This window comes from Corvus kubaryi, unplaced genomic scaffold, assembly GCF_017639235.1.
Source record: "Corvus kubaryi isolate FWS band 111438036 unplaced genomic scaffold, C.kubaryi_AGA036_p1.0 133, whole genome shotgun sequence".
In the NCBI taxonomy this organism is placed as follows: Eukaryota; Metazoa; Chordata; class Aves; order Passeriformes; family Corvidae; genus Corvus; species Corvus kubaryi.
Genome location: NW_024580667.1, coordinates 2,685,949 through 2,704,827, shown reverse-complemented (window position 1 = coordinate 2,704,827; position 18,879 = coordinate 2,685,949). Strand labels below are relative to the sequence as shown.

At 41.6% G+C, this 18,879-nt stretch overlaps 1 long non-coding RNA gene across 1 annotated transcript in view; it reads right to left on the bottom strand.

Moving 5' to 3' along the window:
• Positions 1 to 2,843: 2,843 nt before the first annotated feature.
• LOC121667522 overlaps positions 2,844 to 18,879 on the bottom strand; it is a 125,832-nt gene continuing 109,796 nt past the window's right edge. Inside the window, exon 5 of the long non-coding RNA XR_006017083.1 lies at positions 2,844 to 2,941. This is a non-coding gene — a long non-coding RNA (uncharacterized LOC121667522). The remainder of the gene's footprint in view (positions 2,942 to 18,879) is intronic.

The following is an 18,879-nucleotide window of genomic DNA, read 5'->3' as shown; positions in this document are numbered from 1 at the left end:
TTTGAATTCCAAGAAAGCATCAGTTCCCATGTACCTCCATTCATACTTTGCCTAGGGACAGCAAAGTCCTTGTCAGGAGCATCACTGCAGTCCAGAGAAGGCTGGGCACCTGCCCGGGGCAGCACCTGGGCGTAGAGATGGACTTGTCATGTCCTGAATTGTGATCCCCTTTTAGCTCTTCCTCTGTCCACCAAGACAGAGTGAAATGTATTTACAAATACCAGAATTAGCTGTACCATGTGATTAGTTAAGCCCTTTTTTAAAAACATGTGGGCTGCCCCCCTCTCCACCACAAGCCTTATAAATAACTTGCTTCCTGGCTGTTGTGTTGACAAACTGAGCTCCTTCAACCACCTCTGCCACCCCCACCTTCTCCCTTCACCAACACATGCTACTTCTCAAGACTTCAGAGTTTATTTATCAAGCATTTTTGGGAGGTGGTAGGAGAGCAGGATGGAAAAAGGAATCAGATTGTTCACAAAAATCAAAACCATCAATTAAAACCGAATCCTTTCATGTCACATGTTGGTACACACAGGAACTAAGCCCCAACCTGTTTTGAAAGTAACACAATGATTAGCATGGAGTTGCTCAGGAAGTCTTGAACTTCAGAAGCCCACAGGACTTTTTAGGTGACACTGAAGTGGACTGAAATCCACCCAGGTGCTGCACAGAGCCGGACACTTCCAGCCCATGCCCTGGTCAGCTGGCTCAGCAGCACTCACTCGAACATCCGTTCCCAGGCTTTATGCTCTTACTTAAAGGCCAGCTGATGGCTGGCCTTGTGAAAATCCCTCTTCAGTGCCAGTGATTCCATCTGCAGGATATTGGAAAGTAAACTGTCCCCCAATTTAAATGCAAAAGCCCTACTTTATACTGCATGCAAAACATAAAATACCTTCCAGTAAGTGCTTCACATCCAGTGCTTTATGCACAGGGCTGAAGGGTTTTCTGTCAGAGTCATTAGGATCCAGGAATAAGTAGCAAGAAGTTTCAAGTGACCCACCACAGGTGTGTTAAATGCCTTTTAGAGGTTATCACTGTCTCATGTTCAGGAGTCTCCCAAATGCTGACTTGTTTTTTACCTATACAAAGCATCTGATGTCACTGGTGTGTGTGAGTGGAAAAAGCTGTACAAAGGTTAAACAAGTTCTTTCATCCTTGCTCATGAAAGTAGGCTCGTATTGCATTTCCAGTAACTAAGTGCATTATTATAACAGATTGGGGATTTACTTTCTGCGTGCGTCTGTACCTCTGGTGACTAACTGGCCATGTGCTCTCCCCATTCCTCATGATGTTGCTTAAATTATTGCTTAATCTGAATGCTCTTTTGGCCTGAGTTTAGAAAGGTAGTGCAGCCAACATTTCCCACTATCAGTGAGCAGCCTTTCTAGCACCGCACCACAGAACCTGCTTGCAGGCTACAGAGATGAACATTTTAGAAATTACAGTGTAAAGATTGTATCCCATAAAACAGATTGTTTCTTCAGCCAAGTACTCAAACAGAAAGAGGTCACTGAGTTCAACATAGGAGCACTCATTTGCATGTGAGCATGGGAAAAATCCCACTGGTGGTAGCTTAATATTAAGCAAAGGATTATGAGTTTTGCTAGATGGAGGCCTAAAAGAATCTAGAATCAGTGGAGTTACCTCAGCGGATATTATGCACTAGAACTATCCAAAAGCCTCTGATAAAGTGAGGTTTTTCCCAGAAAGACTGTTCAACACATGGGAGCCCAGGATGCTGGAGAAACCCTCCTCATGGCTGGAATATGAAGACCATGCACAGGTTGCACTCAGAGGTGCAGTTGGAGGCTGAGGAGCTTTACGTGAGTCATTTTTTGCCGGTGTAGCTCCCGTGCTGCAGGAGGGTAGGTGTATCAGCACAGAGATCATCACAGCTACCTCAGGGAGAGCTCTCAGCCTCCCACACTGCTGCCAGCTCCACCTGGGCCAGCCAGTTCAGAGGCAGCTCAGATGTGTCTGCACCAGCCCCAGTGCCAGCTCTGTGCTGACAACTGGAGCACAGCACAGAGGCGTGAGATGCAGAGTAAGAACAAAGAACCCAGATGGCCCAGCAGAAGCTGAGCTGGGGTGTCTTCTAGCAGAGCTACTGGTGGGAATGAACCCGAGAAAGGGATGTGTGCTTATGTGAGAGCATCTGCAGAGCACACACACACAGAGAATCAAAGTCGTTTCAGCTGGAAAAGGTGTTGGAGATCATCAGGTTCAACTGGTAACCCAGCACTGCCAGATCCACCACTAAACCACGTCCCTCAATGCCACATCTACACTTTAATATATAAGAATTAATATATAGAAGACAAATTGCTGGTCTTTTAAATACCTCCAGGGTTGCTAATTCCACCACTTCCCTGGGCAGCCTGTTTCAGTGCTTGACAGCTGTTTCTGTGAAGACATTTTCCTAATATTCAATCTAAACCTCCCCTTGATGGGGACTTCCTTCTCTTGTCCTATGATTTTCTACTTGGGAGAAGAGACTGATCCCCACCTGGTCAAAACCTCCTGTCAGGGAGTTTTAGAGAGTGATAAGGTCGCCCCCAAGCCTCATTTTCTCCAGGCTGAACACCCCCAGCTCCCTCAGCCCCTGATCATGAGATTTGTGCTCCATCCCCTTCCCCAGCTCTGTTGCCCTTCTCTTTACAAACTCCAGAGCCTCAGCATCTTTCTTGTCGTGAGGGGCCCAGAACTGAACACATTATTGGCTAAAATTGAAGAAATTTTACACATGGTGACAACCCTAACAAGGCCAGGTGAATGGCAGCCAAGTACATGCTGTTAAGTGAGAAGAAATAACAATTAGTAAGAAGAATTTGGAAAGTCACAGACACTTTATTGACTTTAAACTGCTACACTCTGGAAAAGGGTTGGTTCACTCCTGACAACAGCTCTGCAGGAAAGCTTCTGTAGAGTGTGGAATCTGTGGGAAAAAAATGACAAATTATATATTATGAGGCGTAAGACACAGGATGGAAAATATTATAAACAGTATAATGTGATAGGTACATGAATAATGCACTGCCAACAGGGACACTGTGTTCAGTTTTGGTCAGTGCTTTTAGAGGAGATAATACAGCAACAGAGGGGATTCAGATAAAAAATAATTAAAATAAATAGAGGAATGAAGAATTTTCTATGTGAAAAGATAAAAAGGATTAGGTCCATTTAATTTAAAGACAAAATAAGAGGGAATATATTAGAGGTTTCAATATGATGACTTTGATACAAATGAAATATCCTGTGCTCCTATTCAGTGTTTCTCTCATTCAAAAAAATTGGAAACATTACATGATAAAAATCCATAAGGCGTGATAAAAGACTGCATTTTTTCTCACAACACCAATACAAAATTACTCTCTGTAATTCTTTCTTCTAGCAGAATTAAAATGGACTGAATGCATATAAAGAAAACTAGAATATGCAAATTCAAAAAGTTCAAGAAATATTTTTCACGAAGTTGTAAACACCATCTCTAGATTAAACAGATCCTGCTCTGATATTGTATGCCAATTCCAGCATACATTCAGGACAGGGAAGAGAAAGCATGGGAGGGAGGGTGCCATGAAAATGGTTTTTCTATAACTGGTGGCATTATGACTTTGGATATCTTATGCCCTGTTCATGAAGGTAAGATTCATCCTGTTCCAATAGCAAAGCCTCTCCCCTATCCTTGCACTGCCGTAAGCCAATGAACTTTAACCTCTGTATGTTAAACCCACTGCCAATGCAGACCCAAATCACGCCTGCCCTGTGCCTCAGGCCGGGCTAACACACAGGAGAAAATCCACTTCTGGTGTGAAAATGGAAAAAAATATTAGCCTGACAAATTATTTTAAAAAAATACTGAGAGCTATTTGTAACTGTTTGGGAAAAAATGAACAAGTCCCAGCGGAGACAGACTGGCAGGCAGAGAGTGGAGGAAACATTGCAGAGCTAATTAATTTATTACGTAAATCCATAGCTCAACAACTGATTAACACTCGATATAAATGCCATGAGCAAAAAGAACATGAGAGCTTTCAGGAGCATCAACCAGCATCCTTTTGGGAGGGCAGGACCGGTGTAGTACCAAACCTTCAGGAACGAGCGGCTCATCACACGCTGCATGTAGTGGCCAGATTTTTCCAAAACCAGAAGCTCTTCCTTTCCCATACCTTAAAAAGCCAACAAAACAAAACAAACCCACATGCAGTACAATGAAAGAGAGAGAGAGAAAAAAATTTAAACCCCCTGGTCTTTGTAACCCAGTTCCTCCTACATGCATTTCCCACAAACTGTCAACATCCCACAGGAATCTACCCACGTTGCACATCACAGCACAATGCTCCCGACAAAGGCATCTCAACCCATGATGTTTCAGGCAGCCTTTCAAACCGCCTTCAGTGTAAGTAGGTTCAGCAGCTCTGTAATTAGGTGTTAAGTTTGATCAATCCGGGAGTTTTTGCAGGGACAGGCTTCTTTGGCTGTTCAGCATGATTTATGCCTGTGTGGTCTGGCTGGAAGGAATAAAGGGGGGTTTGTCCCATGAAGAAAATGAGACTTTCCATACTTCTCGTGAAGCAATTAAACATATGTTCAGGTTCATCTCTATTTAAAACAGCCTTTAAACAAGCATGGGGACCTCAGTTGTCCTGTTAGTTCCATGGAACTAAAACAGGCAGGTGACTACTCCCCCTAAAGGCTTTAATTTATAAACATCAATAATAATAATGTTAATAATCATTGTCATAACAACATCTGCTCAGTTTGGCTTTACATGACAACACCAGGCTTCAGGAGGGAACTATGATAAATTAAAAACACAGGTTCTTACCATAAACAAAGCTGGGGAGACAGCATTGGGAATAACACTGATCCCTGCCAGTACAGTTTTCTTTGGTACATGCCAGAGTGTTGCAGGGTTAAAATGGCCATTTAAAATGCCTCTTTGGTGTGTGATTAACTCTCAGCAAGCAAATATTCCTATTGACACTGCAAACTGAAGGCTGTGTCATATGTTTCGTTTTAGTCTCCAAAATCAGGGGTTAGGACAAAAGAAGGTAGAAAAATATCATTTTAGGAGATCAGGAGGTAAAAGACAAAATGTAAGATAAAATTATAGGGCCATGTCAGCATCCAGTTCTCCAGAGGGCTGCACAGCATGTTTTGAGGTGTTTCACTAATCATTGCATTGTACCTGTTGAGAGAGGTGCTGCTAATGACTCTTCTCCTACTCCAAACTCTCTGCCCAGAATGGGAATAACAACAAATTTGGCAATCAATTCTTGAAGTTTCAGCACCTATCATGTCTAGCACAACTCACTAATCTAAACATGCATCTGCCTCTGTTTTCACCACACATACCTTGATTGCCACAAAGCCTGATTTACACTGTTATCTCTCAGGTGTATTCGATGCCTTCCCTGTGGCCCCTTTCAACTTCCAGATGAACTTTGGATGCACCATCAGCCAGACAACATATTTTGGCTCTATGGTTTCCAATGCTCTGTTACAACTGATACTCTGATAGTCTCTTTATTTTATTTAATTTGCCTTCCTATAAATTTCAGTTAGCAATTATGAGAAGAGTGAAGAGCCATGGGCATGCAGAACTCAGTGGTGTTCAGGGACAGCTGCCGCACTGCAGGTGACTGTCTGACCACACTGTGATAAAGAACAGTAGCTCTGCTTACTGTAGAAGAGTTTTCCAGATGAATTTTTGTTTTTATAAATCTAATCTTCATTCACACTATCTTCTCTTCCTAAGAAAAATTACAGCATTTTATTACTGGTTATTTTTCTGAAGTAACTTTGCTTTTGCGGTTGCATGTGGTACAAACAAAATCTTAGCATTTGCTATATATGTGTGGGTATATATATAAATACAGATATGCACAATAAAATATGTGGAGGTATCTTGATTATGTTCATTTGGGGGAAAGATTCAAAATTACAAAAGAGCAAGTTCAGTGGTTAAAAGACATATTTTAACTGGGACATGGTGCAATTCTTTCCTCTGATCTCTACTGTGACCTTATGCAAACCACATTATTTCAGGAAATGTTCTGATCTTTCTAGTCAGTGATTGTGAAGCAGCATTTTAAAGGAGGGTTTTCAGGAATATTGAAGTTTCTTATTCCATGGAAATGCAAGGGAGGAGAAAAAGCACTCTTATCTTACCTAATCATTCAACAACTTGTATTAATGATACATTCATACACCTAAAAACTTTTTTGGATTTATTTGCATGTTAATATTAATGTAAAACACATTGAAAGACAAATCATAAAAATTAGAATTTTAATGTCTGAATCATCATTTAAAGGAAAGGGTGACAACATATGGATGGTATATTAGATGGTCCTAAGCCTCTAAACCTTGAGACCGGCCTGAATGAAGCATCACACCTCTAAGTTCATGGTAAATGATTTAAATATGAAACATCTGGAATTTTAGACAATTATGTCTAAAAAAGTAAAGCTTGCAGCTCCCCCAAATATACTTTTTAAAAAAAAATAATAGTTTTTAATTCTTGGAGTACTTCTGCAGTATCTTGAAATAAGAGAGGTTGCAATGGATTTTTGCCCAGCAGACACACTTGGGAGGAGGATTTGGGGCCAAACTTTTCTGTGTTGGCTCCTTGTAACTTCACAGCACACTCAGTGCTGTGGGTTCCCATCCACTGGGTCCTCTGACTTTTTCAGCTCAGTTTCCACACCCTTGTGAGCTGCTGTCAGGACAGTGCTTGAGGATGTGGCACAGGGGAGGAGAGGATAAGGTGGATGAGATCCAGTGTGGTTCACCCCACGTTACACTGGAGAGATGCAGCAACACCTGATGGACAGACATGCTCAGCCCACACCTTTCCCATTGTGTGGCCACAGCTCACAGAAACCAGGAGGGGAAGGGACAGGTTGGGCAAAAAGCAAATGTGGGGGTGCTGACCTGTTTTTATTTGTTTGCTTTTTGTAAAACTCATGGTGATAAAAAGCCAACATAAATTAGTTACTCATCATGTCTGCAATTATTAAGGAGAGCTGTTCCTAGTTTCAGTCCAAATTATGGTGCTAGTAATTTCAGATGGTTTTTTAAATCGGTGTGAGGGATTGCAGAAAATCTGTCCCTGAAAACAAGCAGTGACCATGAAGGTGTAAAATGAGATAATTTCCGCCAGAAACAAAAGAAAAAAATGTTAGTATTCAATTACCTCAATGATAATTAAAACTTGTATCTGATGGCTGTAACTTAAGCATCGACTTAGGAACAGAAACCATTTTGTTCCTTGTTGGTCCTAATTTACATTCCTACAACAGTGCTGGAATAAAAAGACAGGCCAGTGACCAAATAGAGGTGTTTGTATAGCCTTGAAGCAAAACACTTAGGATTTAAATTCCCTTTACTGCAACATGAGCTTGGTTAGGGCAGATTGGCTCTTTGCTTTCATTCACAACAGGCACAGAAGCAGCCAAGTTCAGGTTCAAGAGTCTCTCAAAAGGCTCTTCAAGCCCACGTGCCTTTCTCTGGCTTTGTGGTATGAGAGCAGTGGGCTCCTCAAGCTCTCCAGAGCTGCTGCAGCACACCTGCCATTGAAAACCTCCAGCGGTGAAGATGAACAGCAAAACTGCTTCCATTTTTCAGATGGAAAAAAGTCCATTGTCAACAAACTCCTCCACAGAAAGCAAAGGAGAGATCATCACCAGCACGTTGTAGGGTGGTGAAGCCCCCACCCACAACAGGTACAGCATCTCTGAACACCGACAAGGAAACCTGAGCCTTTCTTTGTTTGCTTTCTCCTGAGGAGGTGTGTTTGGAGGCTGAAGCCCTCTTAGCACATCGAGGTGGGACCAGCCCATCCTGACTGTGGGGACCCAGCAGGCAGACCCCAGCTCCCAAAGGAAACAGTCAGGGCTGCACAACAGAGAAGAATAAATAACACAAAAGGAGGGGAAAGAGCAGTTATGAGAAACAACCTGTGAATGATCACATCTTGATGTATTTATTTACACTACTTTTCATAAATTCCACCGGCCACATCCTTAATCCCAAAGATTCTGAACTATGCAGCAGAACCATTATTTTCCCTGCACAGGGATACTTTCACTTTCAAGTCGCTCCTTGGAAGCGCTTTTACAATTAAGTCTTTATTAAAACCTTTCAGAATAAATAGCAGGTAAACTTAGAACAGGTTCCCTCCAGGTTTTGCCAGTAGACATGCAAGTGCTGCATGTCCTGAGGGACAAGTGATTTGTTGCCAATAACCTAACAGAGTGCTCCTCACAAAAATATTCTCCCTTATTTCTTAATAAGGTCCACATCCCACGTGTCTGCTCATGCACACTCCTAAAGTGGACAGGTGAGAGACTGGGCAATCTCTGTTTCTTCAGGATTTTTTAAACCTCCTTTTAAACAAAAATGCTTTTAAAATTAATTCATCCTAAAAAGAAGGCAATAGCTCCTCCTTTAATGCCTTTAACTCTGTGGGAAAACAAATGGTTCCACAGAACATTAGCAGCAATCACAGGGCAAACCATCTATAGTTAATCAAAGTAAACATTACAGAGGACACAAGTTTGCTTTCGCTTACAGTAAAGGAGTGTATATAGATATCTACTTGGATAAATAGGCTTCTCAGAAGGTTTGGTGGGTTTTTTTTTCCTGGAGAAAGCCCATAAAACTTGGAAATTCCAAATAGATATATTTTTATGTCCTATTGTGTAGTCACTCATAAACTTAATGTACATTTACTGTAAAAGTACCATTGCCACTGATTACTACCGACTTATTTCAAGCCAAATAATTTTGTGTAACAATCTCATAAGGAATACATTTGCAGTATTTTAAATAGCTAAAATTAACTGATCATAGATGGAATTAAATGGAACCATTATGTGAAAGCCCTGCTACCATGCAAGGTGTACTTTTCACACAATATGCTTATCCCAGCCACACTGGCCCCCTTTCTGAAAATTCTTTTCCTGCATTGTTCTAGCCCAGCAGTCATTCTGCATATTGACGTTCCTGTGCAAATAAACACGTGTAGAAATGAGGCTCCTTGGCATTTCCTGAACTTCAGAGTGTTTTCAAGTGCACTTCCTAAGGCCTTTTACACTTGAGAAAGACTCGTGTAGTTTAAAAGAAGAAATATGAATTCTCATGGCACTAACACATGCTTTGTGAAGAATATAGATTTTGCAATGTGTGCCATACTATCCACTCGGAATGTGCTGCTGTTGTAGAGAGAGTCACATGCTTGTTTCTCTTGAATAGAATTATGCTGTGAATAAGTCACTGTGAATCAAAGTGTCTCCTAAACCAATAAAGTACTGTACAACAAGCTCAGTAATAACAGAACAGGGTTCAAAGAGTTGCAGGCATTAAATAACATGGTAAGATGGTGATGGTCAAACATACAAGGTGTGTGTTTAACTCTGGAGTCTTTAAGAAACTTTCAGCCTGGTTTAATGACTCATCAAAGATATTTTAATGCTGCTTTGCAAGAGGTCTTTATCTTGCTGAATGTTATCTTTCCAATAAATTTCCATTGCCCCTCAGGCCAAATCATTTCAGTAGAAGTGCATTGATCAAGGAGTGTAATGATTCTCTTCTCCCACACCTGTCGTTTCTACCATTTCATTTTTAGTAGGTTTTTCCTTGATTTTCTCAATCATTAGCTGGTTTTATGTCTGGGAGAGTGTACAACAGAACAGAGGGGGTGCATACTTAGGGCTGCTCAGCACAGCTCTATCATCCTGTTTTTACACCAACATAAAATTGGTTTAACACAGTGATAAACCAGGCCTCTAACAGCCAGTCCTTCGTATCTCAAGAAGACAGAGTTAATCTCTGGATTTTGGGTACCCTTAGTTACTGCACAGTTGCTCTCATAGCTGCTTTTTGTTTCATAATTAAGCTCGCTGCTCTGTTTTGCCAGTCCCTCACATCTTGTGTAAGGCTGTGTGATATCCAGAGCACAGAAGCTTGAATGTGCTTAGTTTTGAGAATATTCATCAGACTGGGGGATTTGGGTTTGCAGATTCCCTGTCAAAGGTATCTCACAGCTGTGGCTTGATAAACTCAAATGCTCGCATTTGCTCATCATCCAGAAGGAAACAAAACTGAATTGATACGTGTAGCTCAAGAAGCAAGTTTTTATAAGGCAGATGCAGAAAGACAGTTCTGGCTCCTGGGATGGCTGTGTGAACAGAAAGGATACCTCCCATCATGCCAGGGTTTGATGACTGCCACTGCAGTGAGTCGGACTCTCTTTCAGCACTGTTTCGACATCCAGGCAGCCATCACTGTTAGAGCTGCACTTTTGTGATAGCTGTCACATGAATTTTGTTTTCAACTGGCTTCATGTGTTTTTAAATCAATCCACAGCTCGTGCCATAAGGAGACATTTGTTTCTTAAGAGGAGAAAGATGTGCTGAGTGATGTGGGAAGAGGGACACCGTGAACATGTTCAGAGGGGCTCTCAAGGATGCCAGCCCCACAGCTAGAGCTCATGGTTTCCTCTGAATATCTCAGAGGCCCTTCCAAAGTATCTCCAGCCATCTGTGTCCTCTCTATATGCTGTGGTCCCATGTCTCTGCCCTGCCTGCTCCCTCCCACCAGGGTGGGTGGGATCTTGCCTGCCTGCACAGTACTGAAATGCATTTCTGCCAGTGCAGGTAAAAACAAGGACTGCGAGGAAGCATCAGGCTTTTGGCAAAGGCAGGTCCTGCAGTCCCTGGGGCTGGTGCAAGGACAGGAGAGGAGCATGTGATGGGGGCAGTCAGGACATCAAGCTGCCAGTGAGCTTCATCTTCTGGTTATGGTTTCACATCTTGCTGAGTCCTGCCAAGGAAAAGAGAGGAGACCCTGCCCCTCACCTTCTCTCCTCCCCCAGCCACACGGTCCTGCCGCATTCCCTTGGGATGGTTCTGGTGATCAGATAGCCCTGGGGCAAATCAATTCAGAGAATTGACCTGGTGGAAATCCAACACTGCACATAAATATGCAAGTAAAAGAACAATTTACTGCCAGATATGTCAACCTGTCAAGTGAGTGGGCTCGCCCTAAGGCCACACTATTTCCAGGAGGGAGAAGGGTGCCTGCAGCTGGGGAGAAAGGGCAGGGGAGATGGAGCAGGCCCTTTTCAGTGGAAGGTGAGCACTGACTTACCAGGGCTGCTGTTAGTATGAGCTCACCCCCTCTGGTTCTGTGCTACCTGTGCTTAGGATGGAAGGGGGCTTAAGAGGGGACAAAATTCATAGAGGAAAATTTTAGTTTCTGGAGGTTCATTCAGCAGGGTTGAATAATTAATTAGTGGAGAGAAACACACTTCTCTGGGCAAGTGGTTATGTTATCTGAGTTGTGAGATTACTTTACCTCAATTATATCAGAATACTTTATCTCAGCTGTGATCATGGAAGGAGCCCAGAGACATCTACAGCTACCTGAGAGGAGGTTGTAGTGAGCTGTGGTCTGTTTCCTCTGCCATGTCCCAAGTGAAAGGACAAGAGGGGATGGCCTGAAGTTGCATCAGGGGAGGTTCAGATTAGATACTAGAAAAGAAATTCACTGACACAGTTGTCAAGTATTGGAATAAATTGCCCAAGAAGCTGGTGGAGTCTCTGGAAGTGTTCAAGAACCATCTGGATGTGGCACCTGGGGACATGGTTTGGGGGTGATTATGGGGCTGCTGGGTTGACAGTAGGACTGGATGATCTTGCAGGTCTCTTCCAACTTTAATGATTCTGTGATTACACCCTCTAGGGACAAGGCTGCTTTGTGAAAATCTGTAACAGCAATGATTTTCATCTTGTCCATCAAGACCCTGGAGTTCTCTGTTAGAGGGCTGAAGGCTGGTAGGGTGACCCACTGCCCAGGATCTGGGCTGGCTGACTCACCTCCTGACAGCCCCCACAGGAGTCAACTGTAAGCCCAGGAGTCTGTGGACCACAGGTAGAAGCCCCTGACCCCACAGAACTAGGAACTCAATTCCCTCTGCACAGCCAAAGCAGCAGAAATTAGGAGGGAGCAATAACACCACTCTGCTATTGCTACCACTGAAGTAAAGATACATAGTTAACAAAATTGTTGGATTTTTAAATATGTTTATTTAAAAATATAGAATATCTATGTGTATTTAAAAATAAAGAATATCTGTATTTAAATTAAATTATCCATGTTTTATACTACATGCTCATGATGCTCACCTTGCACTTTCCCCATGGAAACATGTATGACTTATCATGACAAACCACTAGCCCTAGTGAAGAGCAGACCCAAATCTTTGGCAGGAAATTATGCTATGTATTATAAAGCTATTTTATACTAAGCGTGCATATTTTCAGTCTAATGCAAGGTAGAGGAAAAGCCCCAACTGTTTTTCCTAAATGGATAGAATCTGGCTAATTTAAGACAACCAAGAATAAAATTTCTGAACATTTCGTACTAAAATTAAAATTCAAACAAAGCTAAAGAAACAAACCTTCTCAAATGTTCTCCAAAGAAATTGTTATATTTTGGTATCGTGGAATTTCACCAGGACCCACTGAGTTCTTTTCAATTCTCATTTTATTCCTAACCAGCTCTTTGTCCTCTAGTTTGGACTGATCTTAATTTATAGGATTTGCTGCCACCTTTTTCAGTTACTGAATTCAGAAATATTCCTCTTTAAGCAATCTTAGCTGTTCTAAGTGTATTTTGGAATCATTGGACTGCCTATTAGTGAAACTAATAATTTCAGGTTGTGCATGTGCTGTATGTTAAGAGGTCCAGTTTCCATACTTAATAAACATACATAATAAAGTTGCTGAAAATTTTGTGTCTCTGTGTGCATAGAAGGAAACGACCTCCAAAACTGGTAACATTTGGAGAGCAAAAAAAAATGTGGCATCTTTGTCTCTGCTTTATGAAATTCTTAGGTTTCAGCAGTCATGCACATGGTGCATATGGTCTGTCAGTATAATTTACCTGAGTTCATTCACCATTTTAGTCAGTGAAAAACTCACCACCTGTGCTACGTGCTAAAATATTGATAAATAATAGATATGGAAATTAGTTACTCTTAATGTATAAGATGTTGCTATGTTAATAATTTCCCACGAGGCAGACGGAGTTTGTATAATTAAGATCATTTATCTGTAAAAAAGTGAGTGTTTGAAGTTGCCAATGATATGTATCACAACATTATCAGAAATTATTAAAAAATCCATGCTGAAAAAAAAGGAAGGGTACATTTCTCCACAAAGGCAAGATAATGGAGCGTTGGAGATTTTGAAAATTCTAAAATGCTAGACACAGAAATAAAACGTTTTGTTTATTCAAGATTTGTTTTTCAACTCAAATAAAATGCTCTGTTTATTTAATATTTGTTATTCAATGTAAGTGTGAAGACTGACAAGAATGTTATGTAAGTAACTCAGTGAAACTTGCAGAACACAGCATCATCTTATTTACTTGCTTTTAAATGTCTGCTCAATGCCATGAGCACACAGGACCTGTGCTTTGTTTAAAGTTCTGATGGATAATTCAGGGCAAGTAATTCCATCTCCCTGTGTTTCATTTGTTCACACTCATGTCTGTGCTGGAGGATACTGGGATGTATTATTGGAAGTATTAAGGGTTTGACTATCCCTTTCTGAGCATCACTGCTCTTACCTCAGGACAGCAGAGAAGTGATGAATACACAGTTTTTCAGTTTTTCAAAAAAAAAAGTTGTTAGTTAAAAGTTGTTGTTCACTGACACACTAGGGGTGAAATTCTAGTTCCATTAAAGATGTGGATTTGCCATCATCCTCAATAGGGTTGGGTTTCATTTGTCTTTGATGGGATTTTGCACACTGTCTCATTTCAAACTACACTTACTACATCTTTCACTAATATCTCAATTCATAAGAGAAAACATCTAAACTTGTAAGGGAAAACCTCTCCTCTGGAGGAATGCTATGCATGAAGAAGGTGACAGGGAGCAGCCATTTTATCCAGAAAGCTCCAAGTATGACAGACTGACTTTTAATTTATCACAGAAGAGCTAAAATAGCTACCTAAACTGTGGGCAGTGTTTTGACTCTAAAATATGCACCTTTGTTCCGTGCCTTGGCTGCCATCGAGGTATCAGATGTTTGAGGTGCTGCGCAAGAGCAGGCAGTTTATTGCTGTTCCCTGCTTCTGTTTTTCCCAAGCTGCAGCAATCAAATGAACAAGGAAAGTCATTCCTACAAGGTGGAGTAGATATCTGTTAACATGCCTGCTGATTTTATGGTGGAGTAGAAGGAACATAGCTTTAAGTGCTCGCTGTAGAACACTCTTAAACTTGCATTTATTTACATAGCATCTAAGGCATTTAGCTGACTGAAGAGAATTGATTAGCAAGGAGGCTGTTAAACAGCAGTCCTATAGCAGGCACTGCACTGAGGATTAGAGGTTTATTTCACTAATTGGTGCCCTCCTGTAGTCTTTATGGGTCAATTCTAAAAAAATAAAGGAGAGCTCCGAACTGTGTTTGGAATAAAAGCAGAGTGATGCTTTTCACTGCACAGAAATCCCATAGATTAGCTCTTTTAGAAATGGGTTTAGGATTTTCCAGCCAAATTTTTCCTCTCTGGTGAACTCTTGCTGTATCCCTACTATGCTGTTTAACCCTAGAGAGCACAGCATGGTGAAAAACAGACCTGCAGCAGATGCATTAAGGATGATGCTGTCTTAGCTGCCCACCACAGCTGCTTGGGATGTAGGAGCCACACACCTCTGTTTTGAAGAATTTTTTATCAGGGGAAGCAGAAATAAAGCCCTCACCTCCGGGGTTTTAAAAGGTAATCAGAATAAAGGAGATGTGCGCGCTGCACCCTTAAGAGCAGCGTTGGTACTCACACGAAGGGTTGCCTGGCTCCAGCTGGCTCCCGGAGGTTTCCAGGGCATGGACAGCACCACTAGAGGGCTCACAAAGTATTTAAAGGGTTATTACGTGTGGTACATGAAAAATAGTCTCACTTTCTGTTCCCCCATTTGTACAAGCAACGAATTTCAGAGCCGAACCTGGTGAAGAGTACCTTTGTTTTAAAGTCAGCCCAATGTCACAGGTTTACCTCCGTATGGGGACACTTCCACCTCCTGACCTCTCCTGTGTAAGCAGGCTTTCCATGGAAAACAGTTTTGGCCTGATAATGTTGCAGTCACCAGCCAGAGGCAGCCACTCTGCAAAGCAGCACCTGCTCCTCCCAGTGCTTCCAGAGGAATGGAGGAGTTCAGGGCACCAGGTATAGCAATATTGGTGTATTTTATAGACCAGTGCTTCAGGAGAGAAAAAAAACCAGCCAAAAACCCACAAAAAACCCCCAACCACAACACCTCCTCTTATTCTAAATTCTGGGATTACAAACTGTCAGGCATATGAAGATTTTGTTATATTGTTCATGGGGTCAGGGACGTTGGCCATCCCTACAATTGGATATGAAAGCTATTTGTGGCAACTAATAAATAATGTTAACTACCTCTAAAACACATTTCCTCTTAAGGATCAAGATCTATCTTTGTTGATGGGGGAGAGTACCAAACTAGTATAACGAGTTTTCTTTTTTGTCCTAGCCCTGAAGACCTTGTTACAACATTTGGTGCTGAGAGTAGAAATGTTCTAATATATAGCCCCAAACTAAAAAATGTGAAAGCAACAATCACAGGAGTATTTCAACGCTAACTGAAATTAATTTCCTTTTTTTTTTTTACTCTTTCTTTTCCCTTTCCTCTCTGAAACAGACTGCCAAGGGAGTTATTATGATTACTCTGCATGTTTTGCAGATGGTTGGCGGCTGCACAGGGTTCTCAAGAGAGGTCAACATCCTATAGCATCCAGCTTGGATGCTGCCCTACAGACCAGCTGAGCTGTGGAAGTCCTTAGTCAGCAAAGCTTCTGCTGACATGACTAATTAAAGACTCTGGTACGTGTCATCTCCTCAAAGCTCAGACTGAAGCCCTTTCATGAGCTGGGACCTGATTTTACTCTCCTATTAAACCCAGTGGATGTACCCTACTTGTCAGGAATGGAAGCTGAATTGGACTTTTTCCATTTTAAAATATTTATACGTACACATGTATATACACATAGAAGCTGTAACCCTGATGTGTTCAGAAGCTGTGTTCATGGATCTTTTCAGGAGCTTCAGCTAAACCTCAAAAGGGTTTTTCTTAGGGATACTAGAGACAAGGTCATTGGTTATATCATGTCACCACTGTGAGGACAGGAAGTTTTCCTGCTTTTTGGCTTTGCTATGTGGCATTCAGTCGAACAGTTCAGAGCGACCATGGTGACAGGCTGATGTGAGACAGCAGGCTGTGTGTTTGTTTAATCTGTACCTTTTTGATACATAACTGATAGATCCACATTTTTGGTACCATTCCACAGTGAAGTGGAAGAGAAAAAGGGGCAATACTGACATAATGCTGCAACACCCACCTGTAGGTTCCCCTGCTTTCTGTATAAATGCCAGTAATGTAGACACTCTGGTTTTAGCCCCTTTCCATGATTACACTGATTAAAGATCAAATTACAAGTAGCAACTGCCCCAAAGGCTCTGTTTAGTTTGGATACTCACATCTGCTTCTCCTTTTAAGTAATGAGAATGATACAACAAATCCAGACTTTCAGACCCAAAGAAGGGTAAAAGATCAGCTGCCCCAGGTTGTCTTGGAGTTAACCAGCCCCCATGACTGACAGGAAGGCTGTGGACCTGGGTCAGCAACAAGCATTGCTGTTTGTACTGAGAGTTTGCTCCTGCATACGGCATCAACTCCAGCTGCCCAGCCCTTAGGAAAGGTCTCAAGGGTTTTAGCCTCAGGGAGAGACAAAGAATTCACCATTTGAGGTCTTCAGAAGACCACAGTCACTCTGTTCTCCCCCACATGCATCCTGAAAGAAAACTCCTGGAAATCTGTCTTCATTCAGAAGTAACATCCTTGAGGACAGGAACATGTTTCCCTGACACATCCGTTTCACAGAGACAAATGCGGGGAGGTGATAATGCTGAATAAACAGTCTGAGATTCTCAAAGCCACCTTGAGTAAAAACTGGATTTTCACATCCTTTAGGTAGTTAGGGCCTCTGCCCTCATGATCTGAACTGCACCCTGCAAGTGTGGCATTATACAAGTTCGAGTTTCAGATTTATTGTTTCAAATTATTTTGGAACCAGTGAGTGACACAGACATATCTGCTCATCTATGTCAACAAGTCACTGTTCTTATAATTTGGGGTTGCATGAATCTTGGATTTCTAAAATGCAAATTATATATTTATGCTAGAAATTGATGTGTTTACTATCATTTATTTCAAGGTGGGCTTTTTCACTTTGAACAATTTTCACGAAGTTGCATGCCACTATTTATGTATGATGAGGTTGTATAGACCAATAAAAGCAAAGAAATTACAAGGTAAGATTGATGATAAATTGATGATACATTCCTAACTCATGCTGTTGTGCCTAGTTATTGCAGGATTGCCAACCAGCTCATGATAATTATATATTGCAAGCAGAGCTAGGGCTGGGGGGGAAATCATTGTTTTGGGTTCATGTTACTTTCTCTGAACTTTATTGGCATGTTTGATTAATATCTCTTTTTTATATTTTGAGTTCATAGGGCCTGCAAACTCAAATGCAAACCTCCTGATGGATCAGGAAGAGCACGGCTGGTTTTGACTCTTGTCAAAAGCACAACAACAATCTTAATTACAGAATCAGAGAATCTTAGAATGGTTTGGGTTGGAAGAGACCTTAAAGATCATCTCATTCCAACCCCTGCCATGTGCAAAGGCACCTTCCACTAGACCAGGTTGCTCAGAGCCTTGAACACTTCCAGGGATGGGAAGTCCACAACCTCTTGGGGCAACCTGCTCCAGTGTCTCACCACCCTCACAGCAAAGAATTTCTGCCTAATATCTCATCTAAATCTACCCTGTTTCAGTTTAGAGCCATTATCCCTTGTCCTATCACTACCTGCCCTTGTAGAAAGTCTTGTTTCATTTTTTACCACAAAAACGTGCAGTTCTTGCTTCTTTCTCTTTGCAAACCATTCTGGACCAAGCTCTTTATTTCCAGAAGAGACACCAGCCAGTCTTGTTTCTGTTTGTGAGAGAAGGAGGGGCTTTGAAGAGCACAGGGAAGGAGCTGTTACACACAGTGATCGCAGGTTTCTCTTGGTCTCTGTCTTTACTGCTTCCTAGAGTTCAAAAGCAAACATGTCTTTCCATTCTCTTACTGGATATGAGTGTAGTTTCAGTCCCAGAATGGTGGTGGTGTCTAGAGAGGAGTTTAGTCACTTTTGCGCTCTCATTTTACACTCTTCTGTCCTTAACCCAATTTAAATGGTCAAAGCACTCTGGGCCAGCGATTTTTGTTCACTCAATATGCACACGGTCCCCAGCACTACAGGGTCCCACTCCAATGAAAACATTAAGTGCATCTCTGACAGAGATGCATTAATGCTAAATAATTGATCACAAATCCCTAAATCATACAATGCAATGTAATTTCTTCTCACAGATTTTCTTACACTGTTATTTATATCAGCATACGGTATCGATAAAAGAAATTCGTAATGAAGTCCCAGAGATGCTTTGATTTTATGTGGTTACAGAGACTATCATTGCAAGTGGAAACAAATACCTCTAATGGATTTTCTAGTACCTTGTTTTCATCATCCATAAGAGGCTTTCATCTGTGCTGGTCAGAACTGTAGGATGTCCGTGTGTTCTGCACCCAGACTTTAACAGATCTATATTTTATGGCCCTACAGTAAAAGTAATTGCAGGTTTTATAATGTCTGTGTACTGTTCCGACTGAAAGCAATCCATTTAGAGACTTCTGGAAAGCTGAGTTGTTTCAGTTACAAGTGCATGAGC